We start from the raw sequence: 20003 nt of genomic DNA, 5'->3' as shown, positions 1-20003 counted from the left end.
TCATGGCAACGTCATTAGAATAAATGAGTTTTCTGCAAAATATCTGTTTATAAATGTGATCGACCCTTAAGAGCAGAGTTTATGTGGGGTTTGTTTTGTTTTGCTTCAGTCTTTCTCTTTGTCTTTCTCCCTCTTGTTCTTTGGTCTTTCCTGGTTCTTTATTGCTTAATTGTGTTTGGTTTGCTGCCTCTCACTGTCCAACAGGCACATGCACAAACATTTGCAACCACAAGCTAGACACAGTGAGACTTCCACTTAAAATGTTTTACCTCAACAATACAGTGCATAACGTAAAAAAAGGACGCAACATTTGAATCATATTTCCTTATTTTTCAACACAAACTCACTTTTATTTTCAATGGAGACAAAATGAACCATAAAAAAAATGACTGTACAGTTACTGATGCTGACGGAAACACATTTATCAAATAATGAAAAGAAAATTCTGCTCTATTGCAGGTGAAAAATGGCTATGGACATTGATTTATTTGTCGATTAAACTCAGTAGCAACTTTTCTTGACAGTTTCTGTGTTTCTGGCTTCAGCTTCTTTGTTTCTCTACAGTCCTGTAACTGGACCAGTAGGTCAAGACGAATAAAGTTCGGGATTGTTCGAAGACCGCAGGCAGTCTGGCTGTGTAGGCATCACAATCCTGTCCTTTCACCCCCATGACATCATATGACTGGCTCTCGTGCGTCTTTCGTGAACCGAGGAGGTCAAGATTATTCAGTGGACTTTCAAACAAGCAAAGAGTAAGTGTCTAGGAGCGAGAGGCTCTGGACAATTATGTGCTTTTGCTCTGGGAGGCGCTTTCTATGTGTATGTGCGGTCAAAGCCGTTGACATCGCATGAGTCAGTGAGTGTGCGAGTGAAGGACACACAAAGATTAGGCAGTATGTGTGTGTGCATGTTTTTATCCGTCTTGTATCACTTAATGTAATGTTTACATCTGATATGCATTCTTAAAAACCCTAACAGAACTGTTTGTCTCATTTTTCTTTTTGTCCGTGAATATGACATCAATCGGTTAGCTATGGTGGTGATTTACATAACGGTGTTCATGGCCCTAGATAACTTGCAAGTACTATTCGGTGCTATTTGAAATGACAGGACATAACTTGATATGGTGGTTATTTCTTCTCTCCTCTCATCACATTTTACTGTTTGAAACACACACACACAATAGAAACACATGCGTAAATAAACATAAAAAACAACAATTACACCGCAATACGATATTGCACACCCACTGAATATCTATCTACCCACTGAAAATTGTGTTTCCCTGGTTCCTGGTGTAAAACAAAAGAATCGAGCATAAAGTGCAAACAACAAGGTACAGAGTAGTAGCTATGTTCCAGTAAAACGAGTACCTGTGTGTGTGTGTGTGTGTGTGTGTGTATGTGTGTGTGTGTGTGTGTGTGTGTGACAATACAACTTTGACCAGAATCAGATGAGTTTCTGTTTGTCCTTTGACATGTTTTTACACCAAAAAAAATGAGAGTTGATATGACTTCAAAATTATCTGAAATTGTTGCGGCAACAACAATCCCTCCAACCACATCTCATCTTTTGTCTGACTGTGTTTGTGTTACGTAAATGAGACGTATGTGTTGGAGATATGACTCCTGACTGAAACGTAACACTGCTGTTGTTGTTAAACATGAGACCGTATGAAGTCAAAGAAATGCAGATGAAAAGTACACCAAATGTGATGGCTATTCAAAGATGCAATATCTTTCCTTTCCTTGTCATTTACTCATCTTTACTTTGTGTCATTGCTCACATGGTTGTTTTCTGAGAAGTCTTCCCACACATGCGGATCAAGTATACTTGAGCCAAGTCCATTCAGCACCAAAGGAATGATTGATTCACTTGAGCAACTTCTACATATCCTCGGCGAAATAGAAACTTTATTAAAGCAGCAGTGTGTAAAAATGTGTGATATGTAGTGGTGAGGTTGCAGATTGCATCCAGTCCAATCCTCCTCCGCTCAACCCTCTCTAAGCGTGTCAGAGAACGAAGAAAACGAGGAGGCCTCTCTTGCTAGAGCGAGTGTTTGGTTTGTCTGTTCTTGGCTACTGTAGAAACATGACAGTGCAACATGGCGGACCGCTCCCAACGTAGATATAAACGGCTCATTCTCAGGAACACACACAAATGATTATAAGTTTCAGGTGACTACACACTAATGGAAACATGGTTGTGCATATCATATTCCATTCCGGTTCTGTTGTGGTGTGGCAGGCACAGCACCGGAAATACTTTCAATGGTAGAAAATGAAGAACTGCTGATTGTGTCCCACAGCATTTCTAAAAGGATTGAACTACAATGTTTGCAAACCCTTTTTTTGCAACTTTTACTTGTTTTGAGCACATGACCAGCAAACTGCAGCCTCATCTTAATTGCCTTGCATCATTTCTACACACACACACACACACACACACACACACACACACACACAATTTCTAGAGGCTCTATTTGTGGCCAGAGGCACGAGGAGCTCTCAGTGGCTTCTCCTGGCCTCTTGAGTCAACAGGGGCAGGAGGTCAAAACTGCTCGAATGATGCACAAGGAAAGAAGAGGAATGGAGGGGGAGGAGTGCAGGAGGAGTGCAGGACATCAGTGGGGGTGGAGGCGGAAACAAACAGAGGGGGAGATTTTGGCGGGAAAATGGAGACGGACTTGGAAAGTTACCTCTTGCAGACAGACGGTAAGTCACTGTCTGCCTCATCCCACTGGCCTGCAGCCTCTGAATCACACTCACATGCCTATACACAAGCACAGAGCTCAGATATAAAGGCGTGCACATACACACACACACACATACACACCACACCTTAACAGCATACACACTCAAACAATGGCAGTTGCCCCCCTCTAGCGCACACACTTTGAGATGATGTCATCGTTCTTTGCCTCTGTGGCATTGCTACACAAGCGTGACTCAACATTTTGTGCGTGTGCACTCGTGTGTATGTGTTAAGTGGACTCATGAGGTCAAGGTCCACATTCTGAGCAATGATGTCACTTATCACTGACTAATCCTCTGAACAATTTCAACAAAATAGGACATTGAGCGGGAAGGAGGGGGAAACTGGAGGGAAACTTTAAGTGTCAGTTTGTTTTGTGTGCGTGTGTCCCTGTGTGTGTGTGTTTGTGTGTGTTTTCAATGCACAAAACACAACCATTGTCCCCTGCCATTCACACATTTGCTATTCATGTACAGTTTAAGCCTTTAATTAGACACACACCAAGTACTTACACTGCTAACTGAAGGGAAACACAAGTACGTCTCTTCCACACACAAAAAAAACAGAACTAACAGCTTCCACCACAGCTATATAAAAGTGGGCAAAGTCCTCTAGTCACATGCGTATTAGCTCCCTGGGTAAATACGCACGCATTTACAGTCCACACACTTCCTCTAAATGAGCAGTGTATAAACACATCGCCATCACCTCCACTTCAGCAAAATGATTAGAGCCCGGGGCCAAATTAAACATCCCCTGGACCCCAGCCTGGGAAATGAACTCATAGCTAAACCCATGACATGGCCCACTAGACATGAAAGCCCTCACAGAGCGGGCCATTCAGCGAAAAGAGGGCCAATGACAGAGTGGCACCGGGCCCGTACGGATGTGGCAGGAGAGCGTGATGTTAGCATGGTCCCTGCGTGCCCTGCCAGGCGACGTGGCGGCAGAGCAGATCAAGACTGTAGTCCCATGCCAACGCAGGTGCACTGAAAACACACCAACAGTGACAGCTTGGCAGGAACCCCCAGGGACATGGAAAGACTGGTGGCATGTTTCCCACTTGCACATATAGTATGTGCATCTGCGTGCATGGCAGTATACGCAATAGTCCGTTCTGAAAGTAAGAGCTGAGGCTAACGTTTACAAAAAGAGAAACATCAACATGATTACAGAGAAAAACTGCGTCGAGGCATTTTGTCTGCTGCCATTGCAACCCAGCCCTGGAGACGCCGTGGAAAAATGAATGATTAACTGTTTTTGTTGAGTGTACAGATATCATACTGGATGAGAATTTCTTCAGACAATAAAAACATCATATACTCTCTCAGATCAGCGGTCAATTATCTCAACGCAAAATATCGGCTCTATGTCAAACATTCTTCTGATTTGCTGCCTGTTGTCTTTCACAAAGCAGTTGCTTCAAAGGTTCTGTTTCTCAGCTGCCTAAATTACTAAAAAATAATATACTAGCTGATGTTATGTTAATCACATGTGGCAGCATAGACAATATGAGACATATTTATGGGACACGTGTTGCATTATATAGATTATTATCAACACAAACACATATATTTAAGTTCACTTCATCTCAAGTGTGCAGAAACAGGATACAGCAATAATTCACTGTAGCTCTGCTGAATGTAGTAAATGTGGGTTTTCTACAACAGATAATCTGTAATTAAAGCTCAGTTATAACTGAAATATATGACACCATATGTAGAAAACAGTCAATCACTGTAGCGATGTAAAGACATCTGGCTCCCGCTGTTCCACAGACATGCATGCGGTCGAAACAAGACGGTTTGTAAATCCCACACAGACACTATATCATGTTAACAAGAGGGAGGGAGGCGCTCCTCAAACACTGTGATATGTGTTTCTTACATGGAATCCGAGGAAGGGTGTGTACATTTTCTCTTTCAGCATATCCCCGATTCACACGTTCACACATGGCTGCTGCTGCTTCTGCCCTCCACAGCTCGACTCATGCCTTATGATTGTCAAGGCCGAGACTAAAATGAATCGGTTGATGTTGTGTGTCACAGAATATTGTAGGGAAAGATTTGGGTTTGGGTTAGAATAATAGCGTAAGGTTAGGGACACGTTTGGATTACTTCACCAAGGTTCTAAGTGACCTTTGTCATCATGGTGACCGTTTGGTGAAGGTTACGATTTTGATTATGCTTACAAAATAATCACATTGACAGTTGGTTTGAAACTGGATGCGGTGTCCTATCTTAAAGTCTGATGTTGTGGAAACGTTGTTGCGCTATTACAACGTCACAACAGGAAGGGTCTAGTTGGTTGCGTCACAAAGTGCCCCTTTCAGCAACGAGACCACGGGTGCTACAACAAAATAGGAACATCCTTTTCAAGTCCTCCTTTTCAAATATAGAGGCAACAGATAAAACAATACTAAGAAAGCTGTAATGGTTACGGACAAATAACAATTGAGGATTTATTTGCTATAGAATATACAACATGTTTTAATTTGGCCAGAGAGAGCAGGTTCCTTGGTTGAAATTCCTTTTGCGGTTTATTCCATGTATTCCATAAAACACCACGGCCTTCTTTCCCATACCTGTCCATACATTAATGGGAGACTCTCCATCCAAGAAAAATACAGCGAGGCATTTGCTGAGAGGACTGATCCCATAACTACTGATGCAAAGTTGGTTTCTTTTAAACAATAACCAACAATGTTCTCTAACCTTCACCAAATCGTTTTTTATAGAGGTTTGAGATAAGAAAACACTTTTATTTTGATTTGAAGCAGTTGAAAACACCTATATGTATTGTACTAAAGGGCACTTACAAACAACACATTGTACCATTTCATTTGGAGAACTTGTTGAAGATAATGATTGCAGGACAAAGTTTGACACCAACTTAGCTACTAAGGTCATGTATTATTATTAGCAAGCAGGGACGTCTTTCACAGTTTCCAAAGGAAGTGAAAGTAGTGGGCAGTGGGGAAAATGAGTAACACATTGCTCAGCACATATGTTGTAAAGATGTACACAGTCACAAGGAAACAAATCCTATTATAACTTCTCTTTAGGAGCAGTCCAGCCAAACAAATGTCAACAGAGATTCAGTCTTAAGTTTCGTCAGAAAATCATTTGTGTTTTGTTCCTGTCTGAGCTAAAGTCCCTAACACACACACGGATCTACTAACAGGTGTGTTCTGTGAGCTTAAGGTCAAAGAGGCCCCATAATACGGACATCTCTGTGTGTGTGTGCGTGTGTGTGTGCGTGTGTGTGCGTGTCGTTTACCTCATTGTTTCAATCAGATCTCAGTTTTTCTAGTAAAGTGACAAGTTTCAAATGCTTGTCCACAGGTAAACTATCGTTGCGGTCTTATCTCAATGGGTTATCGTTAAGGACCTCAGGTCTTGTCAACCAGCACCTGGCCACGCCCCCTGCAATCTATTTATCATTCTCTGAAGTAATGGCTGCCTCAGGGCTACTTTTACTCTCAACTTTGACGGAGGAATGAGAGGGGTTTGGAAAGACAAAGAGTTAGTAACACAAACACACACATGCACACACTTTGCAGTTCTGGTTTATGAGTGAGCGTGTCATTAGCGCAGCTGTGACACATTACGAGGAAGCATTTGACCCTCAACTCGTTGACAGGAAAGTGCACAAATCTGTGAAGCGGCGGCCTCTCCAGGAATCTGCAGCTAATGAAAACACACACTCACACACACGCACACATTAACTGTAGCATTCACTTTGACCATATAGTTGGCAACAGTCCACATTTTGGAGACATTGATGGATTCTGAATTGTTTGTTTGTTTGTTTGTTTTAAGAACAAGAGGTGGAAGGGAAGAGAAATGAGTGAGCATCGCCACCCTGACCCCAAGTGTACCACAACCTACCCTGATTAGTAATGACCCCTCCTCCTGTGACCTCCTGGGTTGTAGTGACACACGCATTCGGTCACATACAACATGTTAAAGAGGAGTTATAGGAACAATATATTTCGCCTCTCTCCGTGTCTCTCTCACTCTCCTTATGTCATAGATAAACTGGTTGGACAATCAGTAAATCCGTGTGAGAGAGAGAGAGAGAGAGAGAGAGAGAGAGAGAGAGAGAGAGAGAGAGAGAGAGAGAGAGAGAGAGAGAGAGAGAGAGAGAGAGAGAGAGAGAGAGAGAGAGAGAGAGAGAGAGAGAGAGAGAGAAAAAACCTAACATTTTTCTCAAGTCTTTCTCCGCAGGGAGGAAATTAACCTCTACTGCCCCCCTCTGGTGTCTGTAAAACATAAGGAAGTAAAGTTCCCCAAATTTGACCCACTAGTTTTCATGACTTTCAAAAATACCTTGGCTCAGGATGAGAATAAGAAAACATTTTGGTAAAGCCTTGTTTGAGGGAAAATACAGATATTGCTCATTTGGTTTCGATGAATTAATTCCAGTCAATTATTAGACATTGAGGTCGTTTTGTAAGAACACAGTGGGTCACCTAAATGTACAACAATAACAATCACAACTACTGACTGTCTAACCTTAATCTTGATCTTAATCTTAATTTGAAACAAAACCCAACCATAACCGTAATGCTAAAATCCTAAAGGGTGGCTGTTAAAAACAACAGAACACACACATTTTAACAATTCATTTATGTCCGCATAGAGAAGAATGATACAAAGACACAAATATCAAAGGTGCCGGAAACACACACACAAACATATATATATACACATACATTGGGTCTGATCACCAGTCAAATAAATAATCCGGCTCATTACAGTAACACAGTGTTCTCACTTATGACTGTACAATAGTGCTTGGTGCTCTTTGTAATCACATACAAGACTACACCTTGTATGTGAAGTGAAACATACACACACACACACACACAAACACACACACACACACACACACACACACACATACACACACACACACACACACACACACACACACACACACACACACACACACCCAGGCATGCTTCAGGAAATGAACCCCATTACCTCTACATCAAGTATGAAAAGTGCTACCAAAACAGCACAGTCACCATTTTACACAGAGTGGCCTTTCACCGATACCATCCACACACGATCTATGCATGCACATACACACACAGTCTGCACACACACACACACACACACACACACACACACATACACCTTCACCCAAACAAAGAGGCAGTTCTCTCCAACAAGGGTGTGACTGACCAGAGGTGGGTTGCTAGACTGAGGTTGGCCTGTAGCCTGTGTGTATATATGCGCAAAAACTAAGTGGTAGTAATTGAAGGACACTGGTAGGCAAGCTGTTGCAGCAGCTCTCTCTCTCTCTCTCTCTCTCTCTCTCTCTCTCTCTCTCTCTCTCTCTCTCTCTCTCTCTCTCTCTCTCTCTCTCTGTCATTCGCAGTTTATTTGTACATATTCCTGTCTTTCTGCTGCTGTAACCTGAATTTTCCTCAGGGAATCAATAAATGTTTATCTCACTAAATGCTAGAATTAAACTTTCCAAACAAAGTTGGTTCATTTTTACATTTTTACAAAACTAACAGTGAAATACATTTGAAAAAATACCATTCACTAATACAGTAAAGTTCTTCCATACAGCAACATTACAAATTGGTTACTGTCACCTCCTCCTCTATCTGCGGATGCTTATTTTGTTTATCCGTTAGCATGTCTTTATGTTAGTATGAAATGGTATTCAGACGTTTTGAGTGAATACAAATATAAGCAATAACAATATGGAAAGAGTCATAAAAAGAAGGGAAGGAAAGAGGGATAGAGGAGGGCTAAATTTTATCGAAACCTCCAGCGGGCTGACACCACCTCCTGTTGGTGAGAGTGGTCAATGACCATTCAATTCACATTCATTTATTTAATGATGATTTAATGGTCAGTGATTTGATGTGAAAGGAGAACTGTAATAAATAATTTAAGGTGAAGCTAGCTTTTAAAATAGGTTACCTCTTGCATGACAAAGACATAAATATATAATTATTTATCGATCCAAAAGAGAAAACTTTATAGTTAATAAAACAAATAACAAACAAATATATATATATATATTGTATTAGAAGAGCAAGAGCCTCTCAATGATGCTAATAAATGTAAAAATGTTTCTTTGTGTGGTTAAATCAAAACAAATCAACTGACAGTATAGCAACTGCAATTCTCGTATGCCTCCAGTATGAATTTGTATTTTTATATTATCTGTGTGATAGTTAAAACATAAACAGATGTTACACAACTGACAACAGTAGTAAATAAGGGTGATACTCACCAATTGCAACCTGTTGCAGTGAGTAGAGTGTATTGTCCATTTACACTGCTATATATATTGTACAGATTCAGAAGCCAAAGTAATTACATTTCAATCACGTGATGGATCATTTGTTAATGGTACTTTAGTTTTTAAAGTAGGTAATCTGTGTTCAGCAACTGATTTTAGCCGTCAATCACCTCTTTTCATTCTCCATGTCCTGAAATTATTATAACAAACTAGTTAACTTACTAAACTAATCACAGAACTCCAAAATATTACTAGTGAGCCAGATTGGAAATTCCCCTAATGGAATATAACAGTGAGATGTTTCCATTAGAGTGTATTGAGAGATAGGGAAACGTTGCAGGGAAAGCTACTGTTTGCAGTTTAGAGGAAATTTAGAGTCTTTATCTAAACATAGGAAACAGTGATAAACCATTAGCTCTGCTTGAAGACAGAAAGTGATTAAGGTCACCACTTAGAGCTTACTGATTTTATCTTGGCGTGGCCAGGAGAAAACACACAACCTCATGTAATCTCTCTCTCTCACGCACACAAACACACACTCACGCAGACTGCGGGACTTTCTGGCAGGCCAAGAGGGCTGATAGTGGAGGCCCTGTATTTGATAACAAACACAAAGTGACACCGACGTCACCAAACACTGAGATTAATCGGCAGGAAAGAGCGGACACCTGACACACGGTGAGGCGAGGGAGGGGGAAGACAGTGTGTCAGGTGGAAATGAGGATGAGCTCAGATGGAACAGATGCAAAAATGATTTCAACATCTACTTAAAGTTACATAAAATCAATATTGTTACTACATGCAATGAGAGAGGAGTCCCTTCAGCTCATTGTTTTTGTTTTATCATCTTTACAGGGTGATAATACTGTGTGACACTGTTGTGTTTACGGGTTGTTCTGCAGCCCCAACTGGCCAAAGAGATACTTTTTATTTGTCACAACTTGGCTTTTATTGTCGTATTTTTCTTTTCCTTTTGTGCTATCAGTAACATTGGACACACAGTGGAATGCTGAGATGTGGGAAAACGAGTCAGACGGGGCAGAAACATGAGCCAACGGACAATCAGACAAGCCCTCAGGTTAACACCTATTTTGAAAGAGACAAGAAAGGTTAAAAATAATTACTCCGGGTGACTTCTAGCTCCCGTGGGAGAGCGTGCGCCCCTTATAGGCACGGGCCTTGGCAGCAGGTTTGGTTCTTGCCGGCGGCACCTCAGGTGCATGTCGTCCCCTCTCTCTGTCCCCTCTTTCCTGTCATTTTCCAAGCTGGACTGAAATGAAGACAATAAATAGCCCCGAAAATGTATCTTACAACAAGAAAATAACCGTTCCAGTTTCCAGGCTCAACCTAGAACTACGCTGTACCTGCCGAAGATGTTCAATTAGATTATTTAGGCCATGGCCCATGCTATTGCCTAACATAACCATTATGTTGTGCTGTTAAGAATTGGCTTGTTGTATTGGTGATATGATGTTTGCTGAATTGTCATTTTAGGTTCCCCAATTATTAAGAAATTAGAAAATAAATAATTCTTTAAATGTGTATTTCATGTATTTGTTTTGAAGACAGTGACAACACGAGAGGGAGTCTGTTATCATATTTGATAGCACAAATGGCCAAAAGCCATGAAATTGGACCCAAGTTGAAACAATAGAGTTTCTTACCGATACGCTCAGATCTTTAGATGTCCTAATTTAATAATGGGGTGTCTGAGTAAATGTTTTGAGTCTCGCATCCCTGTGATATGAATATTTATCTACCTCATAGCCTTTCAGTCTTTGTTCTTTGACAAGGTTGACCTCACAAAAATAACAAGAAATTGTTCAATATGTTTCCGTGGCGGTCTAGAATAAATTATGGCAATATGGTGAGTTCATTGAGGCCTTTAACACAATAAGCTCATTAAAATGTACAATGCAAACATCAGCACAGCTTTCCAAAGCCACTCAGTGCTCTGTCAGTCATCTGTCATCCATTGTTGTGCTCTTAATCCCACCATTGACAGTGAGGTCCATTTCCTCCATCGGGGACCCAGAATTAATCAGCGGACTTAAATTAGCCCTAGGCAATTAAAACACCCAGCAAATGGTTAATTAATTGACCTCGGTGGTCATTAAACAATTCATGGAATCAATAAGGGATCAATGGTCAACAGCGACCTTTCATGCTTGGACCATATGGGCTGTGGCCACTTAGATGAAACCATAGATGCATAACAGTGGAGATGAACTGTGCTTTATTTCCCAGACAGATGGATATGTATAGCCCTCATCCTCCACCTCATCCCCCCTCCTCATCCTCAACTCTCCCCCCTGAAGCAAAGGTTTTATTTTTTAACCCAGAGGATACAGTGAAGTTAAACCTGAGTGCCTAAGCTGTGTGTTTTCTCCATATTCATCTCAAGTAAAGGCTTATCAACATGTCTTAAAAAGAAATCAAAATAGCACTCATAAAGGACTTCGGTTGTTATTTTTATTATGGCTGACACTCAATTTCAACATTGATTAGTCTGGTGATTATTTGCAAGATTAATTGACTTGCATATTTATTGTCAGAAAATTACTGAACAGTTTTCAACTTTCTTGTTTTGTCCAACCGATTCTCTGTGAAAACAGAAAATATTCCCTTTAATTAATACTATATTATTGTATAAAATGTCAGGCATTTTAGCTATAAAGATGACTCAAAGATTATGAAAGTAGTTTCTGATTCATTTTTTGTCAATCGACGAGTTAATGTGCATAATTTCAGCTCTAACTTAATCAACAAAATATTTACAGTATCTACATATCCTCTGTTGTCTTCAATCACTTACTGTCCAAGCGGATTTCAAATATGTACAAAAACTTTACTACAGTTTCTGCATGATCCCTGAAACATGAAAACACTACTTATGTGTGATTACAATAGAATCCCAATTTAACTGTTTCCCTGCACCTGCTCTTTTCTAAACGTAAGAGTTCATTTCTTGCCAAATATGTACAACAATTACATTTCTAAAGGCGTCGTCTGCTGGTGATGATTTGTACAATAATCACGGAGCAAATGCACTCAGAGGGGCATCAGCCGCTCTTCCTTTCTTTGCCTATCTCTAGAAATGAGGTTTGTTCCTGACCTGTATGGCCAGACTTTTTAAGGACAAAGGAACTCTGCTTTCTAGTACATCCATCTCCCTCCTCCCCCTCCTTCTCTCCTCGACTTCAACTTCTCCTCATTTAAACTCCCCAGACTCCCCCCATCCCCCAAACACACACAACAACACAAGCCCCACCCCCACACCGCTGTCCCCCCTCTACAATGTCTGCTGAATATTGTCAACTAGTGATGAGTTGTGCTATGTGCTTATGTAAATAGATGTGGATACCACAACTTGCCCTGGACTTTGAGCCGTATGCTGTTATAGAATACCAGAGGAGGGAAAAAAAAGAAATAATACAAGGAGTTTTGTATTTTTGACTTATCACACGATCAATGGCAACAAAGGATCATACATTTTAAATCCTGACTTGATAATAGACCATACCTTCTACATTAAAGATTAGACTAGATCAGACTAAAGATTAAACACGAAAGATTTAGTTTCAACACAAATTGTGTACAGATAACCACAACAAAAGGGGCTGACATTTTCAAAACTTCAATACTCATGAATCTCACAGCTATAGAAAAATGTCAAATAAGACTGGTGTTGTTTTTTTTTCTTCTAATTGTTAATAAATCCTATGAAAGAGGCCAAAACCGGCAGTTGTCTCAGTTCCAACCCACAGGTTATATATATATAGATATATATATATCTATATATATATATTGAGGTTTGATTGTTTCTTAAAACAGCTGGGCACTGTAGTTTTAAGCAAATATTACCCAGGAGACATTTTTGGGGACTACTTTTTGCGGTGGATTAACACACATTTATCATGTTCATGGTAATGAGTGCAACAGTGTGTTTCCTTGATGGATTGTTAATAGTATTTAGGAATGAGATATATTGGGCTTCGGCTACTCGGACAATACTTGTTAAGCTTTGTTCAGGATGTGGAATACACTTCATACAAACACACAGCGACCTCCCAGTCCTACATTTTGGGCGGATGACAAAAGTTCCGTCACGTGGACCCACCTGGATCCTTGCAACCACGAGTTGGACTTTAGTAGGAGCAATTCATTGTCACTCTGGCAGTGATGTCATCGCTGCTTGGTTCTACCCCCACTCAACTCCATACACACACATAAACACACCCTCACCCTCCTCTCTCCTTTGCAGCACTGGCCAGCTGTCTCTCCTGCTGCTCTCAGCTGACGGAGTAGGGGGGGAAGTGGGGGAGAGGGGTGGGAGTGGGTGGGTCGACAGCTGAGCAGATGCAGAAGCCCCTTCTGGGTTTGCCGGGGACGGGCTCTTTCCCAGCCACCCCGCAGCCGTGCAGCTGCCCAGGCACCAGCTGTCCTGATGATCGCACCAAACAGACCGGGTTGGCTGAGGAAGGAGTGGAGGTGATGCAGTGTCGTCGCACTGTATGGACCAGCTGACACTCTGTGAACACCCCCCCCCCCCCCCCCCCCCCCCCCAAACCCTCAGTCACCACTACTCTAGACCAAAACTATCCCAGACAAAACATGCTTGGAAACACACAATGTCTCCCCTTTGACCTGTGACCGCTGGCTCCCACACAACAAAACACACGTGAATTACACTAATGTCACAGATTAGACATTGGGCTGAAGATCAGTACATTTATATGGAGACAAAAAATACTGTCAATATCCAGATTAAAAGCCTAATTTTATCTCAAACAATCGTATTGTCCAATCACATCTTGCATTGTTATACCTGTTCTGAATGGGCACAATCAGGTTGAAAAGCCTGTTGCCATAGTGAACCACATCATATAGTGCACTCTTTTTCAACGTTTCTCCCTGAGGCCATTCATGGTGTTGCACTCAGTTGTAGCCTACATATGAAAAGAGACAGAATCATTTTAAAATGTTTAAATCTTTGATGTTTGGAAGTGAAGATGATGAACGTATCCTCATGCAATGGATTGTCTTAATCTTACAAAACGTTATGCCTCATTTTTCGTGTGCTTTCCTACGAATGTCCAGCAACACTTGACAATTTCTGCTCGCTACATGCTAAGAGTATTTTCAAAATAAACTTCTGTCTTCACAAGAAACAACTTATTTAGGTTTAAGCAAAAAAACTACTTGTACTTAACTTGTCCGTAAAAATGGTGTAGTTGTCTATTTCTGTGATGCATGTTTTTAAATATTTCTCTCTATTTATTATTTGTAAAGTGTCTTAAAGTTTTTTGACAAGCGCTACCTAAATAAAATGTATTATTATTATTATTATAACTAGATAGGTTTAGGAAAATATTGTGGTTTGCTATAAAATAATTTCGGAGGCGGCATTACTTAAAATAAATCATCGTTGACTTCTCGTTTCACACAGCGGTGTATCCGTCCAAACCATGTAACCCATCCATCTTCCGTCCCGCCCATCTTGTGTGACTATTTGCGATCTTTACACTTCCTGGTTAATGATTACCTGGATTACAAGCGATTTAATTTTGTCGGATATCTACAAATTGTGCGTATGCTACCAGCTACAAACGCTGTATGAGAACAGCCTTAGATTATGATAACCACCCAACATATTTCACCCGCTTAAAACTAAAACAATACTCTCTCTTTCTTGCATAACACTGGTTCCCCCAACCCTAGTTTCAAGTATCAGGTGAAGATAAGAATATTTGTTTATGCTTTCCATTATCAGTCCGGGTTAAGGGTTGTGTTCAGCACACATCAGCTTCATATGTGCTGAAGTGTCTCTCTACTTAAACCACATTTAGGCCGAAAAACCCACATCTGTGAAGCTCCATTCACTTTGCAAGATTGTGTCTGAAACAACTGAGCACGTTGACAACATTTAAGAGTAGTTATGAAGACATTTTACCATCATACACTTGACTGTATGTGTTGTACTCCACTTTGGCATCTTGCTCTACATGGGTTTGCTTTTTTTTTTTAATTCAACACTGGATGGAGAAAGTAAATTATCCTTTAACAGGAGTTACACTTTCCCAGCCTGACCTTGGTATATTTACTTTTGTAACACTTAATATGTCCATTAGCACAGCTGGATAAACAGTCCTGAAGTATGAACACAAATATTTCAGCGGACAGAGACGCGGTGCCTGCCAGAATATTTGACTTTTATTCACCCCGGAGAGGTTCATTCAGCGTTTATGTTGTTTTTCAGATCATACCCGCTGTGACACATTCAAACCATTACAAACAATTCTCTCTCTTGTGTAAAGAAAAATACAATAATGCATAGTGTAAGATATAGCAAGTTGTCAAGTTCATAAGCATTGAAAAGACAGTACATACTGCAGGGCTGTTGTGCATATGATATATATCATCTATATTTATTGTATATAATATATACATGTATAACTATATATGACTTTCTGTTACATTAATCATATATATGTATATATATATATACCAAGAAAAAATATACTGTTCAGGACAAGAATATATGTCAAAGTGTGTCAGAATAAGACTTAGATGATAACATTTGAGGGTTCGGCGTCTCTGTCTCTTCATGTGCGTGTGTGTGTGTGTGTGTTTGGAGAGGGGGGTGGAGGGGTTGATCGGATGACCAAGCAGAGAGGAGTGTGTGAGAGAGAGAAAGAGAGCGATGGAGGGAGTAGGGGGCCCCAGATGGATAATGGATGGGAAGTGTGTTTCTGGGCCTGGAGCTGGCAGAGACTCAGCAACATGCCACCGGTGGGAGACCGAAGGTCAGAGCTGTTGACACGGCCGTCCGTCCAGCTGACACTAAATTGAATTACTTTGTAATTTCATGGAATGAAACTGTAAATGAAATTACAGTCTAATTTAAGGTAATGCAATTGTACATCAAAATGATAATGTAATTGCATTTCCTCTCATCTTTACCTTGAAGTCTGCAAATGGAAAATCATTACCGCTCTGCAAATTCACATCTCATCGTTTCAAATACAAGTTATCAACTGTGAAAGCATAAAACAAAAAAAAGTACTAAAATGAAAATAGGGTAAAAGTACTCTTAATTATATTTTGAGTAAATGTACACAGTTACTTTCCATCTCTGTTCATCATATTCATCTCAATGTAATTTAATTCATCATCTAATTCAATCCAGTAACTTCAACAGGACAGATGGACTTTTACAAATTAAAACCAGAATGTTATGCTTGTTCCCCCCCTACAGTTTATCACTTATGAAATAGCAGTTAGACCATTATGGGATGCAAAAGACCTTCCACTGAAACCAACCAATACTTGTTAAACTCCTTACACATTGACCCATTTTTACAGAGAAACTCTAATCAGACATTGTTTTCAACCATTTCATTTTCATTTCATTATTTATTATTTTTATTTTAATCACTGAAAGAAATGTGAAAGGCAGTGTACTGGAACTAGACTAGAGAACCTAATTTGGAATATATTCAAATGTATAAATATATCATTATAAATGACCAAAAATCAAATGACATTGCTGCTTTTACATCCTGCTTATGGGATCAGGGAGCAGACTATCAGGGGCAGTAAACACTTTTTAAGAAGACCAATAAACTGTCCAGCAAGCTAAAACATAGCTCTAATGCTGCTTTTCGGAGAGTGAGAATATATTCAGAGGAGTCCGTCGGGGTGTCCTCAGGGTCAGGCTTTGCCTCCACTCGGCCCTTATTAGATCAGGATCGTCTCAGCTGTACCCATCCATCTCAGAGGCCCCGGGCTCTCGCCTGGGAGCCCCTAAACCAACACTGAGTGGCCACAGAGAAAGGTGAGCTGCTGTCCCCATCCCTCCCTCCATCACCTGTCATTGTTGTCACACATCAGCAGCCTCCCTGTCTCCTGGCTACGAACAGTGAACTGGACGGCAGCTGGTCTGATGGAGCAGAGCATCCTCTGTGTGTGTGTGTGTGTGTGTGTGTGTGTGTCTGTGTGTGTGTTGGGGGTTGGCTCTGAAAGTGTAGGGTTGGTGTTGTGCCTGGATCCAGGTACTCTCTACTGTAGATGAAGGCTTCTTCCGCCCAGAGGGGAGAAATAAAGTCACAATGGTACATCGCCTTTATCTAAGGGGCAAAGAGGATTGCAGACCTCAAAGCAAAAAGGAAAATTGCAGGTTTTTTTAGCAGGAAGGGGCAGCAATATGACTCTTTGTTTGCTCCAGTGTCAATGATCAAAAGCTTTGTGTGCTTTGAAGTCATCTCACTGTTATTTGATGTGAACAGCATGCTTGAGTTTTTCTTGTTTCTTTAATGGACCAAGCAGACATCTCAGCTAATTCCTTCATCAAAAAAATCATACAAAGATAATATTGCTTAGTACACTTCACAATAAAAGACCTAGTGTAATAATAATTAACATTGTGTCTAGTAGGGTATTTTATTTGTATGGCACTTTTAAAAAACAAAAGTTAGGTTTATTAGAGGAGAAAAGTGGGAATAAAAGAAGGACAAAGAAGAAAATATTTAATCAAGGAGAAGCCATAAGATATAGAGTTATTAAACTAAGAAGAGGAGAAATATGTGGGTTTTAAAGGAGCAGTCCCATGATTCAGTAGTGCACATTCATACTGTCAGGACTCACAAGAAAACATAATAAAATAAGGCATTCTCAGTCTCTAGATCAAGTTCCAAACATTCAGCATTTCTCATAACGCAACTTTATAATGTCGTTCATTAGATCCTCCCTGGCTTTAGATTTATACTGATTTAGCCGCTCTTAGACTCAAGAAAATGTTCTAGAGTTGAGGAGCATTACTTTTTATTTGTAGAAAAACAAGACAATCATATTACAAATTGTTTTACTATTTATGTTGCTTTTATCTCATTTGGGTGTTGTGGATACTGCCACTCTGGGGGACAAAAGGTGACGCCAATAAATTCCTAATTCGCAGTTGAGAGAGAAATTGAGATTGACATTTCAATCAATGACCATTGTTCTTTACTGTGGTTTTAAATGTGCATTGATTTCATCCACAGACGAGGTATTGATGCAAATGATCTGATACAGGGCTCAGAGCAAGAACAATTGATCTGCAGCTTGTTAGCAAATGGTGGATTCCACTCTTTTCTTTATTGCTGAACCATAATTACAGATTATAGCTCTTTGTTGCTTCGTGTCATACCTGTCACCTCATAACAGGACGGGCAGGATCCCGTCGACTTCCTTCAGGCAGCTCACGGTGAGCAGCGTGAAGTCATGCTGCTCTGTGATGCTTCTGTTTCAGGACTCAAATGTCACTTCCCATTGGAGATGGAGCTAGCTTTAGCGCCGGCACGTGACAAAATCCTCACGATTCACAGGAAGTGTCATTTTGGGGCCATTAGAAGGATTGAATAAAGACCAATTTGAAAGAGCGTTTGTTATGTTTGTTTTAAAATGACACAACTTGATGATGCGTCTGGTTGCGAAAGGGATGTTGCTTTTGATCTCGTTATCTGATGTTTTCTTTTGGCTGTTGCTGTACTTCTTCTGTGTTGTTTCAATCCTTGTAAACCACTTTGTACCCTTAAGCTTCAAATATGTTCTGTCCAAGAAAAACATTAAAGACAATCCTATTGGTAATGGTCTCAGAGAAATACAGCTAATGTCTTTAAACTAATGTGCTACGGATGTATGGATATTAAAATGCTACATGTACACAACAAAAGGACGGATACAACACACTCTTTTTTTGTGACAGAATGAAATGGACCCCGGCTTATTACAAGTGGAAAACACATGCAGACAGCTGTTAAAGTGTTGTGAGGACCTCACACACAGACAAGGGCCATCCAACACCTCAGCTGTCTGTTGACGTGTGGGTGTAAGAGCCACAAGCTGGTGGTCATGATATCCAGAGGTGTGCAAACCACACAGAGGAAATTAAATCCACTCGCCACCACAAAGTGAAAAAAAAGGGAGGAAGAGCGAGTGTTGGATGTCATCCGCTTGTCTGATTGTTATTTGCTCTTCCCTCATTTCACTTTGCAAAAAAAAACGACAACATGGGCCACCTGGTTTACAAGAGGACAGGAGAAAAGCCGGTTTCACACGTAAAAGCCCAGACTGGCTTTTTTTTTTCCGGCAGTGCAAGTATTTTCCCCTGTTGACACTTTTAGCTGTATGGCAGTTTCACATAGGTGAGAAGAAGCCAGATGTTGCAGTCAGACTAGACAGCAGAAGATGCCACTTTATGTTGTTTTTGTATATAAGGATTGTGTAAGACTAGTGGGTTTGTTTACCTAAATACATCTTTGTCATCTTTGTACACGCTCTGTCTAGCAAGTTCAAATTGAAGTCTCCGATCAAAAGAATTTCTTAACCATCACATTCTTTGACAATTAAAAGTAGTCATAGAAAACATTTGTCGCAGTATAGGCGATCAATAGACTTAAAAAATGTCATCACTTGTGCACTAGTTCTTTTGGGTTTGAATGTGAGGGTGTAGGTTTCTGTATTTAGTGTTTATCTTTTTTTAAGTTATAAATAACGTATGAAAAATAGGACAAAAATATGAATATAGAAAAAAGAAACTTGATGTATAAAAATATAATAAGGGTAGAGGGAAGGAGAGGCAGAGATGTTCTATAGACAGGGATCCATGCAATATTCCAGGATTATGCATGTCTTGGGTTCAATCCCCAAAAACCTAATGGCATTCACATTTTTGGCCGGCATGATCAACACCAATCCTGAACCCTAGTGAAGGACACAACATATGGAGAGACGTTTGCATTCCGGAGCAGTTGGAGAGAACGAGACACCAGATGCTTTGCTTTTATTTGTACGTGTTCGCTCGATCATTTGGAGGTATGGTAGCCCGAGCAGGACAAAGAGCCAAGGCCAAATATCTTGGCTTTGTAGGGACAACAGCTGGGAGGAACAAAACAGGAAGTCGCTCCACTTCATTAAAGACCCAGCAGGAGAGCAGCATT

Source organism: Pholis gunnellus (assembly GCF_910591455.1).
Source record: "Pholis gunnellus genome assembly, chromosome: 7".
Lineage (NCBI taxonomy): Eukaryota > Metazoa > Chordata > Actinopteri > Perciformes > Pholidae > Pholis > Pholis gunnellus.
This window is presented reverse-complemented; position numbering follows the sequence as displayed.